Source organism: Triturus cristatus, chromosome 1_2 (genome assembly GCF_964204655.1).
Source record: "Triturus cristatus chromosome 1_2, aTriCri1.1, whole genome shotgun sequence".
NCBI lineage: Eukaryota > Metazoa > Chordata > Amphibia > Caudata > Salamandridae > Triturus > Triturus cristatus.
This window is the reverse complement of record NC_140580.1, coordinates 951,755,181-951,774,169: the sequence shown is the minus strand read 5'-3', so window position 1 is coordinate 951,774,169 and position 18,989 is coordinate 951,755,181. Positions and strand designations below refer to the sequence as shown.

Sequence of the window (18,989 nt, the reverse complement as noted above, 5' to 3'; positions counted from 1 at the left end):
TTTTCTGAAATGCCCATTGTGAAATTGGTGAGCCTTTCTATATATCATGATACAATAGTGAAATGTTGTTCTCATATCGTTTCGCACTTGAGTGCTGTTAAAATCAAAACTTTAGTAACACCCCGAGCTGTTCCCAGTATACATCAATTAGCCCTCTTTCTATGTCTAGAATAGTACGTGAGAACGTAACGCGTAATTTACCATTTAACAAGCTAGGCACGATAGAACACTGACAAACACGGCAGCCTTAGGATTGAGAAGCGCGTAACTTCAACATATCGGTAAGCCAGACGATCAAGAGAGTATTTGTCACGGGAGGGAACTACTGGAGTAAACATGCGAAGCACTAAGGATAATTTGTAACGCGCATTCACGGAAGCGGTATATTGCTTTTTATAGTTACCTTGATTCTTGAGAGTATTCGATGTAACAATGGAAGCACATATAAACACCTTGTTAAAAGCAACACACGATTGATTTAAAGCAGGCACTTTGTTAATATGATGCACAGCACTTAGGCACTTTTTTAAACTCGATAAAATACGAGGTGGTTATATTATTTTGGTGGTATGTCCCCTTGATTAAACGAATGTTACTTATGCTTTTATAGACATTCCCCTGATGAAGGCTTTTCAAGCCGAAATGCATAGGGATGAAAGAAAAAATGTTGAATTGAATTACACAGACACATGCATTCTGGGAAATGAAGTCTTTGAATGTCAAAGAAATAATTGTGAAATCAACAATAAAACATCACAAAGGAACTTTTGATGGAGAAGAGTGTTTGTTTATTATAGCTGTTGTTTCAGCACCTTGACCTGTGACCAGGGCGACACCCCATGAAAGTGGGGATGCTACCATATTGATTGTTTATTACACTCCTTAGCAGGGAGTGATACCCATGAGCAGGGCACAACAGATAAACTATATATAACAGAGCAGTGCACGATCAAAGACAATAGAGATTTATCAAATGACAATCTCCTCATGTCATTAATGCTATTAAAAGCCTTGCCGTGGAACTGCCCAAAAGGTCCATCCATTTGCATTCTCTCATGTCAAGTTGATTAGTGGTGTCACCTCCTCTGCTGGTCTAGGACTCCACTTCAAGCACCAGCCAGAAGATTTCATCCGCGGTGTGGCCATGCTCAGTGAAGTGTCGTGCCAGGGGAGTGCCTTCAGTTTGACATCATATCCGGCATCTGTGTTGTGAGATCCACTGTTTCACCATCTGTGTGACTAGACCCACACACAATTTTATACAGGGACATCTGATCATGGAAATGACACTGTGTGTTGCAGCTTGAAAATGAGCATCAGTTAAATACCCTATCAGTGGCTGTAAGACTTTTTGTGTCAGCAGGCCATCAGTAGTTCCATAAGACCCAGCCCTCTAAAACAACTTCAAAGAAATCCTTCGCACAAACTGTACAAGGAAGCAGTCAGAGCCTACTAAACAAGTCCTTGGAACTTGGATCTTTACCATACACAAATTAAAAAGCTGTTACATTAGACCACTCCTAAAGAAAAATAACCTTTACCTACACAACCCATAAAACCACAGCTAAAATGTAATGACCCGTTCCTACATAAAATATTCAAAAATATTTTTTTTTCTCAACTCGTCAATTTCAAATATGAATACAACTTGATGTTTTATCTAAAATCTGGATTCAAGCCAGGCACAAGCACAGAACTAGTCCTCGAATACGAATAGGATGACTTGAAGCTCACAGTGGGCAAGAATGGAGTAGCCGCAATATTGCTTCTGGAGCTATTGACAGCACTGTCCACCTTCAGTTGTAAATATATAAAACTCATCTTGGGAAAGACATAGAGGCTCTAAAGTGGACTTCTTTGTGATAAAGGAGAGCGCTGAAAGGCATTGGATGTGAGCATGTTCTGTTATGCAACTGGATGAATTTCCTTCATCTATGCATCCTATGAGTGTGTCAATTTTAGGATTTATTTGTGTTTGTAAAACAAGACTTTATAATATTATTATTATTTTTTTAAGTCCTCATATGTGACAACTTGAAAAGGCATATAATCAGGTGTTATATGGTACTGGCGCCCCAAGCCCGCAGCTTGCCGGGCAAATTTGCTCCTGATGTGCCTTCTGCTCCATTTGTGAGAGATAATAAAATCACCCGCCCAAGGTCTCTCTGGAGGCGAGTGCCTTAATCAGTGGACCGATTCCTGCCAAAACTATATGTGTGCTAATTCCAATATGTATGCAACTAGTGGCTCCCAAGTTTTAATTCGATTTGGTGAACCACTTAAGCGATCAAGATTGCCAATACATTAAGCTGTTGTTAACCATTCAGCACAAGTTGGTGGTAATCGTGAGACCCACTTAATGCAAATTTCCCTACGTGAAATAATTATCAGAGTGAGTAGGAGTTGTTCTGGGAATTTCCTAGCTCTCCCCACAAGGTCATCATCTTCTAAGACCCCAAAAACAATAAGGTGCCGATTCCGATCCGGTAAAACCCGGGTACGAATGGTCGTACGGAGTGTTTTTTCCGTCCGACTCGTACCCGGGAAAAACACCTTACAAACTCGCAAGTACGATTCGCACAGAAATACCATTTCCATACGAGTCGTAAAAAACAACGACCGGCAAAAAAATACATACAAATCTGATTCTGGACGGCGCATACGAGCGCCCCCAGAGCGTGAGTACGGTCCGTACACGCGTACCCCAACATCACCATTACAATGGTGGTACTGCCCGTACCGACGCTCCCCAGAGCGTGGGTACGGGCCGTACCACGCGTACCCCTACAGCCCCATTACATGATGGATACAAGGCGTACACATGCCACAGATGTAGGTGTACGGCTTGGTGCAGCACATCAGCTGTAAATTGGGGGTGGTGTATGCCCAGGACAGCAGTGTACCACAGCAAGGGCGCAAGTGGGTGGGTGGGTGGGTGGGTGCAGAGGACTCTCAGCAGTGCCCAGACATATGAGGGGTGGGTGCAGAGGACTCCCAGCACTGCCCAGACATATGAGGGGTGGGTGCCTATCACTCCCAGCAGAGCCCAGACATATGAGGGGTGGGTGCCTATCACTCCCAGGAGTGCTCAGACATACAAGAGTGTTTCGTCGACTGGGGGGGGGGGCATCATGTGGGGAAGGACCAGGCACCGCAGGGACAGGAGGGGGAAGGGTAGGTGTTGTGGGTGCAGGGACGGACGACTCCACCACAGGGGGTGGGGCAGCGCCAAAGGTGGAGGCGAGCTCAGCGCTGCACACTTCTGCCAGTTCTTCAAGCGTCTCCCCTGCACCCGGAGAAACAACAGGCCCCAAGGAGGGGTGGGGGTCGCAGGGATGGGTTGCAGCACTACTGGGGGAGGTGGTGGACGGGCTGGGGGACTTAACTCCCCTACCCGTGGAGTGCCATGACCGTTTGCGTCCAGATGAACTAGTGGGGCTGAGGCCCAGCCCAGCAAAGTAGGCCTCCTTCTCCGAATCTGGGGCAGGGGAGCCAAGGGGAGTGACATCGGAGGGACTGGGGAGTGAGTCATGTGGATGAGGACTGTGGCTGCGTGCCTGCCTGTGTGCCCCAGACCCAGTGGGTGTGCCTGTTACCCCCTGAGTGTGCGTGTCAGGAGGCGTGCGCTTGCCCTTACGTGGTGGTGTGCTGCTTGTGTCTGGTGGGGTGCGTGTGTGTGGATGTCTTGATGTGCTTGGGACAGGCATGGGTGTTGGACTTGTGGATGGGCCAGGGGTAGGGGGGGAGGCAGCGCTGCAGGTGACTCGCTACTGCCGTCAGTGACGAGTCCAGGGACCTCAGCAACATCCGTTGGTCAGACATCGCTGATGACAGCTTGCCGGGCAAATTTGCTCCTGATGTGCCTTCTGCTCCATTTGTGAGAGATAATAAAATCACCCGCCCAAGGTCTCTCTGGAGGCGAGTGCCTTAATCAGTGGACCGATTCCTGCCAAAACTATATGTGTGCTAATTCCAATATGTATGCAACTAGTGGCTCCCAAGTTTTAATTCGATTTGGTGAACCACTTAAGCGATCAAGATTGCCAATACATTAAGCTGTTGTTAACCATTCAGCACAAGTTGGTGGTAATCGTGAGACCCACTTAATGCAAATTTCCCTACGTGAAATAATTATCAGAGTGAGTAGGAGTTGTTCTGGGAATTTCCTAGCTCTCCCCACAAGGTCATCATCTTCTAAGACCCCAAAGACAATAAGGTGCCGATTCCGATCCGGTAAAACCCGGGTACGAATGGTCGTACGGAGTGTTTTTTCCGTCCGACTCGTACCCGGGAAAAACACCTTACAAACTCGCAAGTACGATTCGCACAGAAATACCATTTCCATACGAGTCGTAAAAAACAACGACCGGCAAAAAAATACATACAAATCTGATTCTGGACGGCGCATACGAGCGCCCCCAGAGCGTGAGTACGGTCCGTACACGCGTACCCCAACATCACCACTACAATGGTGGTACTGCCCGTACCGACGCTCCCCAGAGCGTGGGTACGGGCCGTACCACGCGTACCCCTACAGCCCCATTACATGATGGATACAAGGCGTACACATGCCACAGATGTAGGTGTACGGCTTGGTGCAGCACATCAGCTGTAAATTGGGGGTGGTGTATGCCCAGGACAGCAGTGTACCACAGCAAGGGCGCAAGTGGGTGGGTGGGTGGGTTGGTGCAGAGGACTCTCAGCAGTGCCCAGACATATGAGGGGTGGGTGCAGAGGACTCCCAGCACTGCCCAGACATATGAGGGGTGGGTGCCTATCACTCCCAGCAGAGCCCAGACATATGAGGGGTGGGTGCCTATCACTCCCAGGAGTGCTCAGACATACAAGAGTGTTTCGTCGACTGGGGGGGGGGGCATCATGTGGGGAAGGACCAGGCACCGCAGGGACAGGAGGGGGAAGGGTAGGTGTTGTGGGTGCAGGGACGGACGACTCCACCACAGGGGGTGGGGCAGCGCCAAAGGTGGAGGCGAGCTCAGCGCTGCACACTTCTGCCAGTTCTTCAAGCGTCTCCCCTGCACCCGGAGAAACAACAGGCCCCAAGGAGGGGTGGGGGTCGCAGGGATGGGTTGCAGCACTACTGGGGGAGGTGGTGGACGGGCTGGGGGACTTAACTCCCCTACCCGTGGAGTGCCATGACCGTTTGCGTCCAGATGAACTAGTGGGGCTGAGGCCCAGCCAGCAAAGTAGGCCTCCTTCTCCGAATCTGGGGCAGGGGAGCCAAGGGGAGTGACATCGGAGGGACTGGGGAGTGAGTCATGTGGATGAGGACTGTGGCTGCGTGCCTGCCTGTGTGCCCCAGACCCAGTGGGTGTGCCTGTTACCCCCTGAGTGTGCGTGTCAGGAGGCGTGCGCTTGCCCTTACGTGGTGGTGTGCTGCTTGTGTCTGGTGGGGTGCGTGTGTGTGGATGTCTTGATGTGCTTGGGACAGGCATGGGTGTTGGACTTGTGGATGGGCCAGGGGTAGGGGGGGAGGCAGCGCTGCAGGTGACTCGCTACTGCCGTCAGTGACGAGTCCAGGGACCTCAGCAACATCCGTTGGTCAGACATCGCTGATGACAGGCCCTCCATGTACGACACCATCTGGGTCAGCAGTCTGGTGTGGCCATGGAGGACAGTCAGGATCGATGTCTGCCCAACTTGCAACTGCCGCTGAATGTCCACAGACTCGGCAGTGAGGGCAGCAGGGGGGACAGGGGCAGGGGGTGTGGTGCCTGGCACGAAGGAGACACGGTGTGGCCTAGCATGGACAGAAGGGACCCGAGCAAGTGGGAGGGCGGTGATGGGAATGGAGGGGGCGGCGAGAGATGTACTGCTGCTTTCAGCTCTGGGAGCAGCCTCCGCCCCCTCTGGGAGCTCAGCCTCGGACCCGTCTGCCTCGTAGTCTGTGTTGGTACTGGGCAGGTCCTCCGCCTCACTCCCCTCGCCCTCCATGCCACTAGATTCCACCGACTCCACAGCAGTGGTGGCACCACTGCTCGATCCCTCCTCCACGTCCGTGCCGGTGTCTCCCTCGGTGTCCTCCGATGATGCTGTGGGCAAGGTGAAGAGACAGGAAAAAATCAGTCACCTGTATACATCTGACACATGAGTCCAAACAAAATAGGCAACAGTGCATATCAGGAAAGGCATCAGGAGTAACATCTAGGATACTCCCCACATATGTAAGCCCTGCACTTCCCAGTTGGTTGACGCACCATGCCACTTGCAAACAATGAAAATTAGGACACAACAGCCAATAACTTGAAATCACAAGATCATGAGAAGCTAGTGTCTGGGATCAGTTGAGCACAGCAAGACTATGAAGGCATGCCACCTCTTGTTCACTGGGAAACAAACAGTATTGTCGCACCCAAGGCCAAATACCACATGCCAATGCAGAAGGTGTCCCCACACTCAGAGACCTGTGAGTACTTTTGACACCCCAAATAAATACATTGTGACTCCTGGAGAATCACAACCCTTTACAAAATGGACATGTCTAGCATGTGTGAATGTGGCACTCTGTGAACACAACACACATGTGTCTGTATAGCAGAAGTCACACAAGGAGGTGCACACCAAACTACATGTACACAGTCATTGTCTGAGCTGCCAGACTCATTCAAATCAGCCACTGTTAGGCAGAAATGGCGTAGCAGTAAGTACATATACATGGCACCAGGGTGGCTGGATGACTTGACACTCGTAATTCGGTATCAGCAACAACCAAGGACTAACCCAAATGCTAGCACACTGTGGGAACATGTATATGTATGAACTCCAAACAAGTGTTGTCCAAACTGTGCCTTACTTTAAAATGTGCCAGCGTGTCCCTGGAAAGTTTAAAGGTGGTGTCTTGTGCACTTCCTTGGGAGACATCTGTCATGCAGGCACATCATTGTCCTTCACAACCAAACAACAAGGTCAAGCATATGAAACATTGAGACATGTTGACAGGTGTAGTGAGTGCCAATGGACATTTTCCCAGAGTAACAACTTGAATAATGTCATTTGTCACATGGCTATCCGTCACCTGATCACACAGTTGGCTACACATATGACCTACTGACTGTCATCTGGAGTGGCACACATGTCCACACCCAGGACAATGCATAAGCTAATGGGCCTGCAATTGTTTAGCAAAAAAGCCTAGCTGTACTGTGGGTCCCCCTCATGGCAAGCCAGAATGTACCCACAGATGTCAGCACACAAAGTCACAAGTGTGTAGCATCTGAACCACACACAGGTGCCAAAAATGTACAAGCAGGATACATGATTGCCAAGAACTGACACAGGCAATGAAGCACCAACAGCAAGCACTGGCCAACATCACGGGGGCACTGCACGATGACTTTCTGTACTGCGAATCATCACACACAAGTCAGAACTGGCAATGAAACATCAGGGTTGAACATGTACGCCCCTCCCGCGCACACCCACCCATACCTGAGTCAATGTGACTGATACCAATCAAGAAGTGAAAGCTCTTATTCAGGGTTACAATAACTGTGCTTGAAAACTAGCTTCATTAACACAACATCACCTTGTAGGGCTGGCAAAACATATTGGTCACAAACAAACATCAACAGATTGTTGTGAATAGCCACACAGGCACTGCCCAGTGTGAGTATGCACAAGCAAACTGCTGTATCCCTGTCCAGTGGGCAAATGTATCACACATGTGAAAACTACTACCTAGGCCAGGGAACAATGCCACAGAGGCAGAGCCATTATGAACCCACAGTGAATGTGCACAGTATTGGATGACACACATGAGTAGGAGGGCAGGCTGTGACAGGGGACTGTAGTGTGCACACTGTTCCATGGTCCTGGAATGAGCTGACTGTTACAGGAGCAACCGTCCCGGCACTATGCATATATCCCACTCATGCACATCATGTCTGAGGCCACGACATTGGTAATGCATGCAGCAAGTCTGTTCATTTGAAACCTCACACCCATATGTTGGGACTCACCATCAGTGGCAACAAATATGCACCCCCTAATGACTGTACAGGACAGGGCACAGGCAGACCACCCCCACACATGATGCTGAAAGCAGTGTGCACCTTGATAAACTGGCAGCCTAGATAACCATGTGCAATAGTGATCACACACAGACCAGGTAACACATGTCAAGGAGGGGAAGGGAGGAAGAACAGCACAGGTTGACTGTGGGGGGAACAGGATATGCACTGCACATATATATCCTGGCAGTGTCTCCAGGCGACTGAGCAGCAACAAAAGCTGGCGACACACAACAAACACACATGTACCTACCCCCTTCCTGCTGCTGTAACTCCCGTATCCGCCTATCCAGGTCAGGGAAGACCACCGCCAGGACACGCGGCATCTGGTGGGTCAGACGCCGGCGCCCACCATGCTTGCGAGGAGCCTCCTCCTTCAGCATGACCCGGGTGATCCTCCGGGTCCAGCACCGGATGTCCTGCCATCTCTTCCTCACTTGTGGCAGGCGCCGACTGCGACCCTCTGCCGATTGCACGGCCTTGACGGCGTGCTTCCAGATCTTCCCCTTGTGGTAGGGGGATACCTGTGTGGATGACAAAGTGGGACAACATCACTACACCTGCACCATGTCACAGAGACACACAGTTGAACATCTTAGATTTGTAGAACAGGGCATAGTATGCTGGCAAGTAATAGAACCTTAGTCATAGGGACTTTTTCCACTGGGGACGCAGCAATGCACTACATGGCAAAGTAAGTACACAGGTGGCATGAGGGGTGCGAACCAATCCCTGATCATGGCACACACTGTGCATCCCAAGCAACATAAGGCTGATGGACAGCAACGCAAAGCAGTCACATGCGCCAGGCCACTGACGAAACATCAGCAGAGTACACAGACACACACAGGCACACATCAATCACCTGCCATTGGCAACAGCGGATGCAAACCTCACTCTGCACATGTGCCACTTGCGAGGGGGGGGTCACAGGTGTGGGGCTAGCTCAGCAAGTCAGACACACAGCACGGCTTACTTCACACATCAGATGGATTGAGCAGTTGCCTCCTCCATGCAGCTGTGGTGCAACACTCCACATAGACACTCATCCACATGACAAGAAACATTCACACACCTCAATGTCCAGGGGGGGTACACATCATTTGGACACTCTCACCACTCTCACCACAGCTCCACTCAACTCTCACACACATCTGTGGGTGCAGTCACCTGTCACACCGGGGTGACCACTGAATCACCGCAGGACAATAGAACAAGAATGCCCAAGAGGATTTGACTGGCGGAATGTGCCATGCACTATGCAGTGAATGTCACAGTAAGCACAATGCAAGTGAGGAGTGCACACATGAACTACATCAAGCCCTGCATGAGAGACATAAGCCATCCCCCCCCCTGGGACCCACTCCACCCAACATTGCATGTCTGTCACACCTGGCCACAATGCCAGAAGTGACAGACACAATAAAGGTGCACAGGCAAAGGTACTGGAGTCAGCACTTACCTGCTCCCCTGGTCGACCATACAGCATGGGGTACTGTGGGAGGATCACATCCAGCAGGGCCACGTTCTCCTCCTGGGTGAAAGGCTGGGCCCTCTCCACAGTCCTTGACATGGTGCCAGAGGGAGACAATACAGCAGCAGTGGTATCGACTGACATGTTGTGCAGGCAAGTGCCCTCTCATGGGTTCTGCCTGCCTTATATCTGCCTTGCTGGCCTATTTAATTTACAGGAGTACAGAGTGATTGGTCAGACTCATTTGCATCGTACGTTTCCTCCAATCCCTTTAAACATACACCAGTGACAGCCTTTGCATCTTTCGATTTTGCAGCATCATGTCAAGTCAACAACCACTTTGCAACAATGTTAAATGTGGCCAACTGATTTTTCCAGATCACATGATGTAAACTTTTGAACTTGAAACTCGGTATCCATGACAACCAGCATGCATTTAGGCCCTAATACTTGTCCCTCATGTGTCCCCATTGTAATTCTTAAATCCCCACACAGGTACGGCGCTTTTCACACGCGTGTACGGGCCGTAAACGCGTGAGTACGTGCCTATCACTATCGTTTGGGGTACCGTAGGGCGTAGTGATACGGCACGTACTCGCGCGTGTACGGGCCGTACACGCGTGAGTACGTGCCGTATCACTAGGCTCTACGGTACCCCCAACGATAGTGATAGGCACGTACTCACGCGTGTAAGGCCCGTACACGCGTGAGTACATGCCGATCACTATCGTTGGGGGTACCGTAGGGCCTAGTGATAGGCACGTACTCGTGTGTACGGGCCGTACACGCGTGAGTACATGCCGTATCACTAGGCCCTATGGTACCCCCAACGATAGTGATAGGCACGTACTGAGTATGCGCCTCTCACTATAGTCGTGTTACTGAAGGTCCGAGTGATACTGCATGTACTCACGCGTGTACGGGCCGTACACGCGTGAGTATGTGCCGTATCACTCGGACCTACAGTAACACAACTATAGTGATAGGCACGTACTCACGCGTGCACGGCAGGTACTCACGCGTGAGTACGGGCCCTACACACGCCCTCAGAGCGTGTGTACTGCGTTTCACTGCTTACACTGGTGATAGGAGGCGCACACGAAAGGAATGGAGGTGTCAGACTCGCACAAGGCTGTACATCAAGTCATTGTCAGTGCAGTCCTTCATGTGCAGGGCCTAGGTGTGTCAGCCAGTGATGTGGCACGTCTCCTCATGTTGTGGCACAATAGATGTGTGATGAGCTGTTTACACATGTCATGTGTGATGGGGCACTACGTGGCACACTTCCCCTTCACACTTTGCACATGTGTGCATGTGCGACACACGTGTCAAGCACTGCATCACTGGTATGGCACAGTCAGCAACACCCGCAACTGTCCCCTGATGGCAGGTACACGGATAATTACACCTCACGTGACTCCCAGTGTGCCACGATGTGACTATGTCATGTGTGTGTCATGTGTTCCCATGAGCTTTCCGTTGGTGTTCCGTCAACTCCATGTGCTGTTGCAGCATCCAACATGTGTATGTGTGCATTTGTGCATGACACACATATACGCACACCATGCCACATGTGGACTCACACGTTACATGTGTCATGATGGTTCGAAGATGACTTCCTGACATGAGGCAATATCAGCGTTGTCTCAATGTCTGTGACATCAGTTTTTGACATGGACCCCTTAATGGAAATGTGTGTCATCTGTCCATTTCCAGATAACATGTGACCTGTGCGTCTAGACTCCCGCCAGCTGTCTGTATGAGATGACATCCTTCTAATGCTGATATGTGGATGTCTGTCACTCATGTAATGTGTCTGGCTTGTCACTTACACTGGCCAACAGCTATTTCATGGCATGTCACGTCAACATTGCCATGCAACTATTGTGGCTGGCTCTTCGTAGGAGTACCACCTGGCTGGCCCACGTGTCCTGGATGTATTGCACAGCACAGACTCAGTATTAAGCAGATGTGTATTAGCTGTTGAACATGTGCTCACCTCAGTGACATTGGTGTGGTAATGTACTCACTCTTCGTTATTCCTTCCAAATCTCTGCAGGGCACCGTCTCTCCCCAGACGAATGCCAGACCTGGATGCCATGCGTGAACATGACTGCATACGCAGATACCGATTCTCGCAAGAGTTGATAGAGGACTTGACCCGCCGGCTTGCACCACATCTCCAACCACAACACAGGTATCCTACAGCTCTGACCCCCAAGGTGAAGGTGATGGCAGCCCTACATTTTTTTTGCCACGGGCACGTTTCAATTGACCATAGCTGATGTCGGTGGCATGTCCCAGACAATGTTCAGCCGTGTCCTGCATGATGTTATAGAAGCCATGTTGGTGCACCTGGATGAATTCATCCATTTTCCCACTCGTGAGCAGTTGACAGGTGTCAAGGGTGAGTTCTATGCCCTGGGAGGGATGCCTCATGTAATTGGGGCCATTGATGGGACACATGTGGCTTTGGTACCACCACAGGCACAGAAGGTAGCCTTCCGTAACCGTAAACATTACCACTCCATTAATGCCCTTGTGGTGTGTCTTGCTAACATGCTGATTTCCCATGTCTGTGCACGTTTTCCACGTATTAGCGCGCGTACGGCCCGTACACGCGTGAGTACGTGCCGTATCACTAGGCCCTACGGTACCCCCAACGATACACGTACTCACGCGTGTACAGCCCGTACATGTGTGAGTACGTGCCGTATCACTAGGCCCTACGGTACCCCCAACGATAGTGATAGGCACGTACTCACGCGCGAACGGGCCGTACACGCGTGAATACGTGCCTATCACTATCGTTGGGGGTACCGTAGGGCCTAGTGATAGGCACGGACTCACGCGTGTACGGCCCGTACACGCGTGAGTACGTGCCTATCACTAGGCCCTACGGTACCCCCAACGATAGTGATAGGCACGTACTCACGCATGTACGGCCTGTACACGTGTGAGTACGTGCCGTATCACTAGGCCCTACGGTACCCCCAACGATAGTGATAGGCACATACTCACGCGTGTACGGGCCGTACACGCGTGAGTACGTACCTATCACTATTGTTGGGGGTACCGTAGGGCCTAGTGATAGGCACGTACTCACGCGTGTACGGCCCGTACACATGTGAGTACGTGCCTATCACTAGGCCCTACGGTACCCCCAACGATAGTGATAGGCACGTACTCACGCGTGTACGGCCCGTACACGCGTGAGTACATGCCGTATCACTAGGCCCTATGGTACCCCCAACGATAGTGATAGGCACGTACTGAGTATGCGCCTATCACTATAGTCGTGTTACTGAAGGTCCGAGTGATACTGCACGTACTCACGCGTGTACGGGCCGTACACGCGTGAGTATGTGCCGTATCACTCGGACCTACAGTAACACAACTATATGTGTCATGATGGTTCGAAGATGACTTCCTGACATGAGGCAATATCGGCGTTGTCTCAATGTCTGTGACATCAGTTTTTGACATGGACCCCTTAATGGAAATGTGTGTCATCTGTCCATTTCCAGATAACATGTGACCTGTGCGTCTAGACTCCCGCCAGCTGTCTGTATGAGATGACATCCTTCTAATGCTGATATGTGGATGTCTGTCACTCATGTAATGTGTCTGGCTTGTCACTTACACTAGCCAACAGCTATTTCATGGCATGTCATTTTTTTTGCCACCGGCACGTTTCAATTGACCATAGCTGATGTCGGTGGCATGTCCCAGACAATGTTCAGCTGTGTCCTGCATGATGTTATAGAAGCCATGTTGGTGCACCTGGATGAATTCATCCATTTTCCCACTCATGAGCAGTTGACAGGTGTCAAGGGTGAGTTCTATGCCCTGGGAGGGATGCCTCATGTAATTGGGGCCATTGATGGGACACATGTGGCTTTGGTACCACCACAGGCACAGGAGGTAGCCTTCCGTAACCGTAAACATTACCACTCCATTAATGCCCTTGTGGTGTGTCTTGCTAACATGCTGATTTCCCATGTCTGTGCACGTTTTCCAGGGTCCGCACACGATGCATACATCATGAGGCGTAGCAGGGTGCCAGAAATGACGCTGCAGCTGCACGCAGAACGAGCATGTCTTGTTGGTGGGTATACTCTGTTAGTCCTGTGTTCAGCACTATCTTTGTATCTTACGGCATCTCCTGACCCACTTCTTCACATGATGTTTCCATGTAGGGGACTCTGGCTATCCCAACATGCCATGGCTGATGACGCCTCTCCGCAACCCCAGAACAGCTGCAGAACACCGGTACAACGACACCCATGGGCAGACGAGGCGCGTGATTGAGAGGACGTTTGGACTCCTGAAGAGCAGATTCAGGTGCCTCCACAAGACCGGCGGCGCCCTCCCATATGCCCCGGTGAAGGTCTGCAAAATCTTCATTGTGTGCTGCATGCTGCACAACATGGCAGTGGAGAAGGCCGTGCCACTCATCCTTGATCCGGATGAGCAGGATCATCCACCCGTGGAGGATGAAGGGCTCGGGCACGGGGCAAGTGAGGATGAGGATAAGGATGAGGATGTGGACATCCGGAGTCAGCTTATCTGCAACTTCTTCTCATGATGGTGAGTCCCTGTGTCTGAGTGTGCACGCTTTGAGCCTTGTGTGGCATGTGTTGCAATGTGTGTGTCGAGCTGACTGTGTGCTAAGTGACTTGGAGGTGTGTTCTGATGTGTCATTCAAGTGATGATGTCATTCCACACATATTAGCTGGGACACTAAATTTGTTAAGGGCATGGTGACAACATCATTCCTGTAGAGTACATGTACATGTCTGCGGATTACTAGCTCTTCGCTGAATTGTTGTGTGTCTGTCCTCCCCAGGTTCTTGCGGCTGTCATCTGCTCATGTCATCATTGCCCTCCTGCTATTCCTCATGAGTATTGCAACGTGTGCTGGATCAGAGTTACATGCACAGACATGGTGAAAAGTCATTTGGGGTAAGGAGTGCAGCAAGGCATTTTGTGGGTGGTACGTGTTTGTGATATGTGGGGACTGCTCCTGTGCATGTTGTGTTACCATGCATACATGTCGACTCACCATGGGCCACATGACGTGTTGCATGGCTCCCATGAATTGATGGTCACCCTTCCTGACAGTCATCTGTAATGGTGTGTGAATTCTGATGAAGGCATCAATGTGTGTATAACGGCTCCAAGGAACATACGGGATGCTAATGGTGGACATAGTGTGGGACATCCCCATATGAGGCTCAATGGGGAATTGTAGACTCTCCGTGTGCAGCAAGGGGTGTTAGGCTCAACCCCTTCACTTGTGTGCCAGCTCAGTAGGATTTACACATCTGTGTGTTGAAGGGGGTGTCCAGTGTAGGTCACACATGGTCAGCCAAATGACCTGTGAGTCTGTTCCAATTGATGCATTTCCCTTAGTGTGAGGCTGAGTAATAAAGGTGTTTGTCACACTCCAAGGTGCCTCATCTCTGTCAATGCAGGTCTCTTGCCACTTTGCATGCGGCATATCTGGCATAGTTGTGGAAGATTATGCATAGGAGTCCATGTGTAGTTTAGCAACATGCATGCAGTTGCTCATGGGTTAGGCTCCCTATTGGGCATGAAGTACATGGTCGTGTATGTTTTTTGGCATGTTGGTCCACACAATGGGCCACCAACAGCTGCTGAGGGTGTGTCTCCTGTGCGCAGGTCGGCCTTCAGTTTCCTGATCCGGTGTCATGCTTCTTTGGTGATTGTGCATGCATTGTCTCTGGGGGTGCCATGTGACACTGGACACTCCTTACTTTACACACACGCCTGTTGCAGTTGTCCTTCTGACATCCTAGTCTATGTGTGCAAATTGTGTCATTTTGCAATGAGATGCCGCCTGCTGCTGCGGCCCCTGCAGCAAGGGCCAACAGAGCATCCAGATTTGGCAACACACACGCCTCCAGGATGCTCCTCACTTCCTCCCTCCACCCATTCATTTTGCTGTCCTCAGCTTGTCTATGCCACTGTTGCCGCCACGTGGTGCCAAAGGCTGGACCATCAGCACATGCAAGGTGCACATTGCACCACCATCCTGTCCTTGCATTACCCACATCACACTACAGTCTGATGTATCAGCCACATTCCGAGCTATGCCCATCCGCACATCTAATGCCTGCTGTCAGACATACCCTGGGCACACACACGACACATTTGCATGCTGAGTGTGCAACTCCAACTGCCTACACTGCGCTGCCCCTCCTTCCAGGTCCTGTCACACCAACCAGGTCACGTCCCTTATACTCCCCACCGGCTCTGTAGCTCAGCAAGGGCATGGGAGTGGGACTCAAGGCTTTAGCATGTAGTATGGTGTCATCGTCTGGGACATAACACAGTTATCATCTCTCAGCAAGTCAATCTACAGTGTCCAGGACCCCCTCTCCACCATCACATGCGCACAGCACCTCATCATCAGCTCGTATGCCATTGACAGCCAGGTGCTCCTCACCCTCAACAAAGACACAGACATTGGCAGTTCCATCATTCAAGTATGCATGAGATCTATTGATGAATGGCTGCACACGAGCCACCTGAGGCTGGACTTGTACAGGACTGAGGTGAACATCTGAGGATTGTCCCCTTCCAGCTGGGTCAAGTGCCTGTGTCCCACCCGCAAGAGCCCTGCACAAGCACCCAGTGGCCACACACACAAGATGGTGTGCATCATGTTTGGCTCGCTCACATATGCCATGCTAGTCCACAGCATCTGTACCTCATGCTGCAACGCCCTCTGCATCATGCACATGATCTACAGATAGATCCACTCCAAGAAAAGACAGACCATCCCCCAGGTCCATGACAACATCCGTGTCAAATACTGCCCTGCCCTCTACGGAGCAAGTACATCCAAACTCCCAGGAAACTGGTCCACTTCCAGGGGGCATCTGCACACCTCAGATTCAACAGCCTGCGCCCCAGCCACCTCACCGTCCACCATGGATAGCTGCAATGGATCACTGTCTGCTGCAGGGTGACCTCCACACTCCCCACCCACACTCAGGAGGCAGTCCACAACCCCGACCCCAACCAACCTTGTACGTCTGTCATCCTAGATCCCGTTGGGCCATCTCCGTGCATCCAACCTTGCCCTGGCCATGTTCTTCACATCCACCGTACTCCAGCATACAGGACATTGTTCTCCCACCTAGCCACACATACCTGGGACTCCCTCCCCGGGAACCTCCACATGAGCCATGACCTCTACGCCTTGATGATGATCTCCCAAATAGGTCTCTCCGCACAGTTTAGCAAGCCCCCCCTCAGCAGCCAGAGGCCATCACAGGTGAGTGTTGTGCTCCATGCCTACATTGAATGATACCTTGTGACCCATGTGTGTCCTGTACCAGACTCTGATCCCAGGGTATGGATGGCTGGAGTTGGTTCAACACTCAGCCATAGTTTGACATTTCCACACACATATGTCGTTGAATGATGCAAAATGACAGGAACGTCTCATGTCCAAAGTGAAATATTTATTTACGGTGGGGTAAGTGGTTTGGTAGATGCAATTGGGTGCTGTACCGGGGGAATAGAATCCAAAGTTCACAGGGGGAGATGGTATCCTTGGCATTGGAAGTCATCAGAGTCCAGACCACAGTGTTGGTCATCATTGGTCAGACTGTGACCAGCAAGTCCATGTGGCAGAGAATGTCATTGGATGAGGTGCTGCTGTTGCGCCAGAGGGACAGGTGCCAGGCCAGGTGACCTGGGAGATGGGGTTGGTCTGCTGACTCTCACGGTCTTTTCCGTGGACGACCCACCTTCCTCCGGGGACCCTCAGATGCAGGCCTTGACGATGCTGGGGACGCTCCGTCAGATGAATCCTCCTCCTCCCTCCCTGTGTCTGGTGCTGGTCTACGCCTGGTGGCACAGGGAGGGTTTGCCAGGCTTTGGGCGATCTGACGGAGTGATTGGCTCACGTCCCTGTGCACCGCCAGGAGCTCAGCCAGTCTTGCCTCCATCCGTCCTTGGTGTTGTTGATGACTGGCATGATGCTCGACCTGCAGGTTCTTAATGTCATCGAGGGTCCCCTGCATCTCGGAGAGTCTTGACACGACCTGGTTGATGCCTCTGGTGTCACGCCAGTATGAGTCCAGGATGTTGCGTATGTGTGACATACCGGGGTACTGAGCTGGCTGGTCAGGTTCGCGCCGCCGCCTGCCTCCACTCCCACCACCCCTGCCCACTTGAGCCTGGCCTGCCCTTGTGGGCACATCGGGTCTACAGGACCCCTGAGGGATGGCATTTGCAGGGTTGCCTGCCTCCTCCTGGGTGCCCGGAGTACCTTGTCCCTCCTGGTCAGACTGGCTCTGTTGTTCAGTGTGAGCAGGGCTCCTGGGTGTGTCCTGGGATGTGGCAGGAATGGGGGTGGTGGTTGGCACAGATGTACCTGACGCAGGTGCTGCAGGGGCTTGGGCACCAGAGGGTCCAGGTTAGTCGGGGTCATCCACGGAGTGGTGAGAGTCGTCGCTGCCGGTGGGATCATCTTCACGCGGTGCCTGGGACTGTGATTCTTCCCCCCCCAGTGTTGGGGGGAGATTGAACGTTGCCCTGTGTGTGAGAGAGAGACAATGTTAATGGTGTTTCATGCGACATCTATGTTTCATACATATTCAAGTTGACACATTTCCTCCAGGTAGTTGGATGTGCCTAGCATTCCTCTCAATGCCCACTTGGGGATGGGTATGTTGCGGGGGACAGATTGGGATGTTCTCCTGAGTGTTTGACCTGTAGATTGTTTGCTCTGATGCTTATTTGGCTGTGGATCGGTCTTGTTGTGTCACATGTCCATTGTGGGAGTGTGTGTAATCCGTTGCCTGCCCCGGGTGTGTGTGCTTGTGTTAGGAAGGGGGTTGTGACCGGGCCTGCTGTTGTGTGTAGTGTGAGTTGTCATTGGGTCTCCCAGGTGATGTGTCTGTCCCCTCATGGTGCATGCTGGCATGCCAGTGAGTGTGAGTTCCTGTGCTAGATACCTGTGCTTGTGGTGTTGGTGTTTGAGTGTACAGTGGTCCCAGGAGGGCCTTGTGCTGCATACAGCAGGGCCAAGTGTCATCTACCTTGTCAGTACTTTGCCAGTCTCTGTGCATTGTGCATGGTTATGTACCTATGCCATATGGGCTGAGGGCATTGGTGTCTGCGTCACATTTTCACAATGTGTTGTGTGGGGCCCACCCTCCCAGCCTCCCAGACATCCAGTCTTGTGTTTGTGGTGGTTGTAGGCTTGGACATGGCCTTGCCTTGATTTGTGAAGGGTGCATGGTGACGTTAGTGGCATGAGCGTGGTTTTTGAGTGTGGTTGTTTGCGGTGAGTGCTTGGGGGAAGTTGCGTGCATTTGGTGTATATGTGGTGTGGACCCCATTGCCCCCATGTTACGTAAGTTGTTTGTGTACTCACCAGGCTCTGCGACTCCTTCGACTCCGTGTACTCCTATCGGCGGTAGCAGGGCCATCACCTTCTCCTCCCA

General features: G+C 51.4%; 1 long non-coding RNA gene across 1 annotated transcript in view; it reads left to right on the top strand.

Moving 5' to 3' along the window:
* The first annotated feature begins 204 nt into the window (after positions 1-204).
* Positions 205-18,989, top strand: part of LOC146868428 (uncharacterized) — a 317,137-nt gene continuing 298,352 nt past the window's right edge. The window contains exon 1 of the long non-coding RNA XR_014966215.1: positions 205-281. This is a non-coding gene — a long non-coding RNA (uncharacterized LOC146868428). The remainder of the gene's footprint in view (positions 282-18,989) is intronic.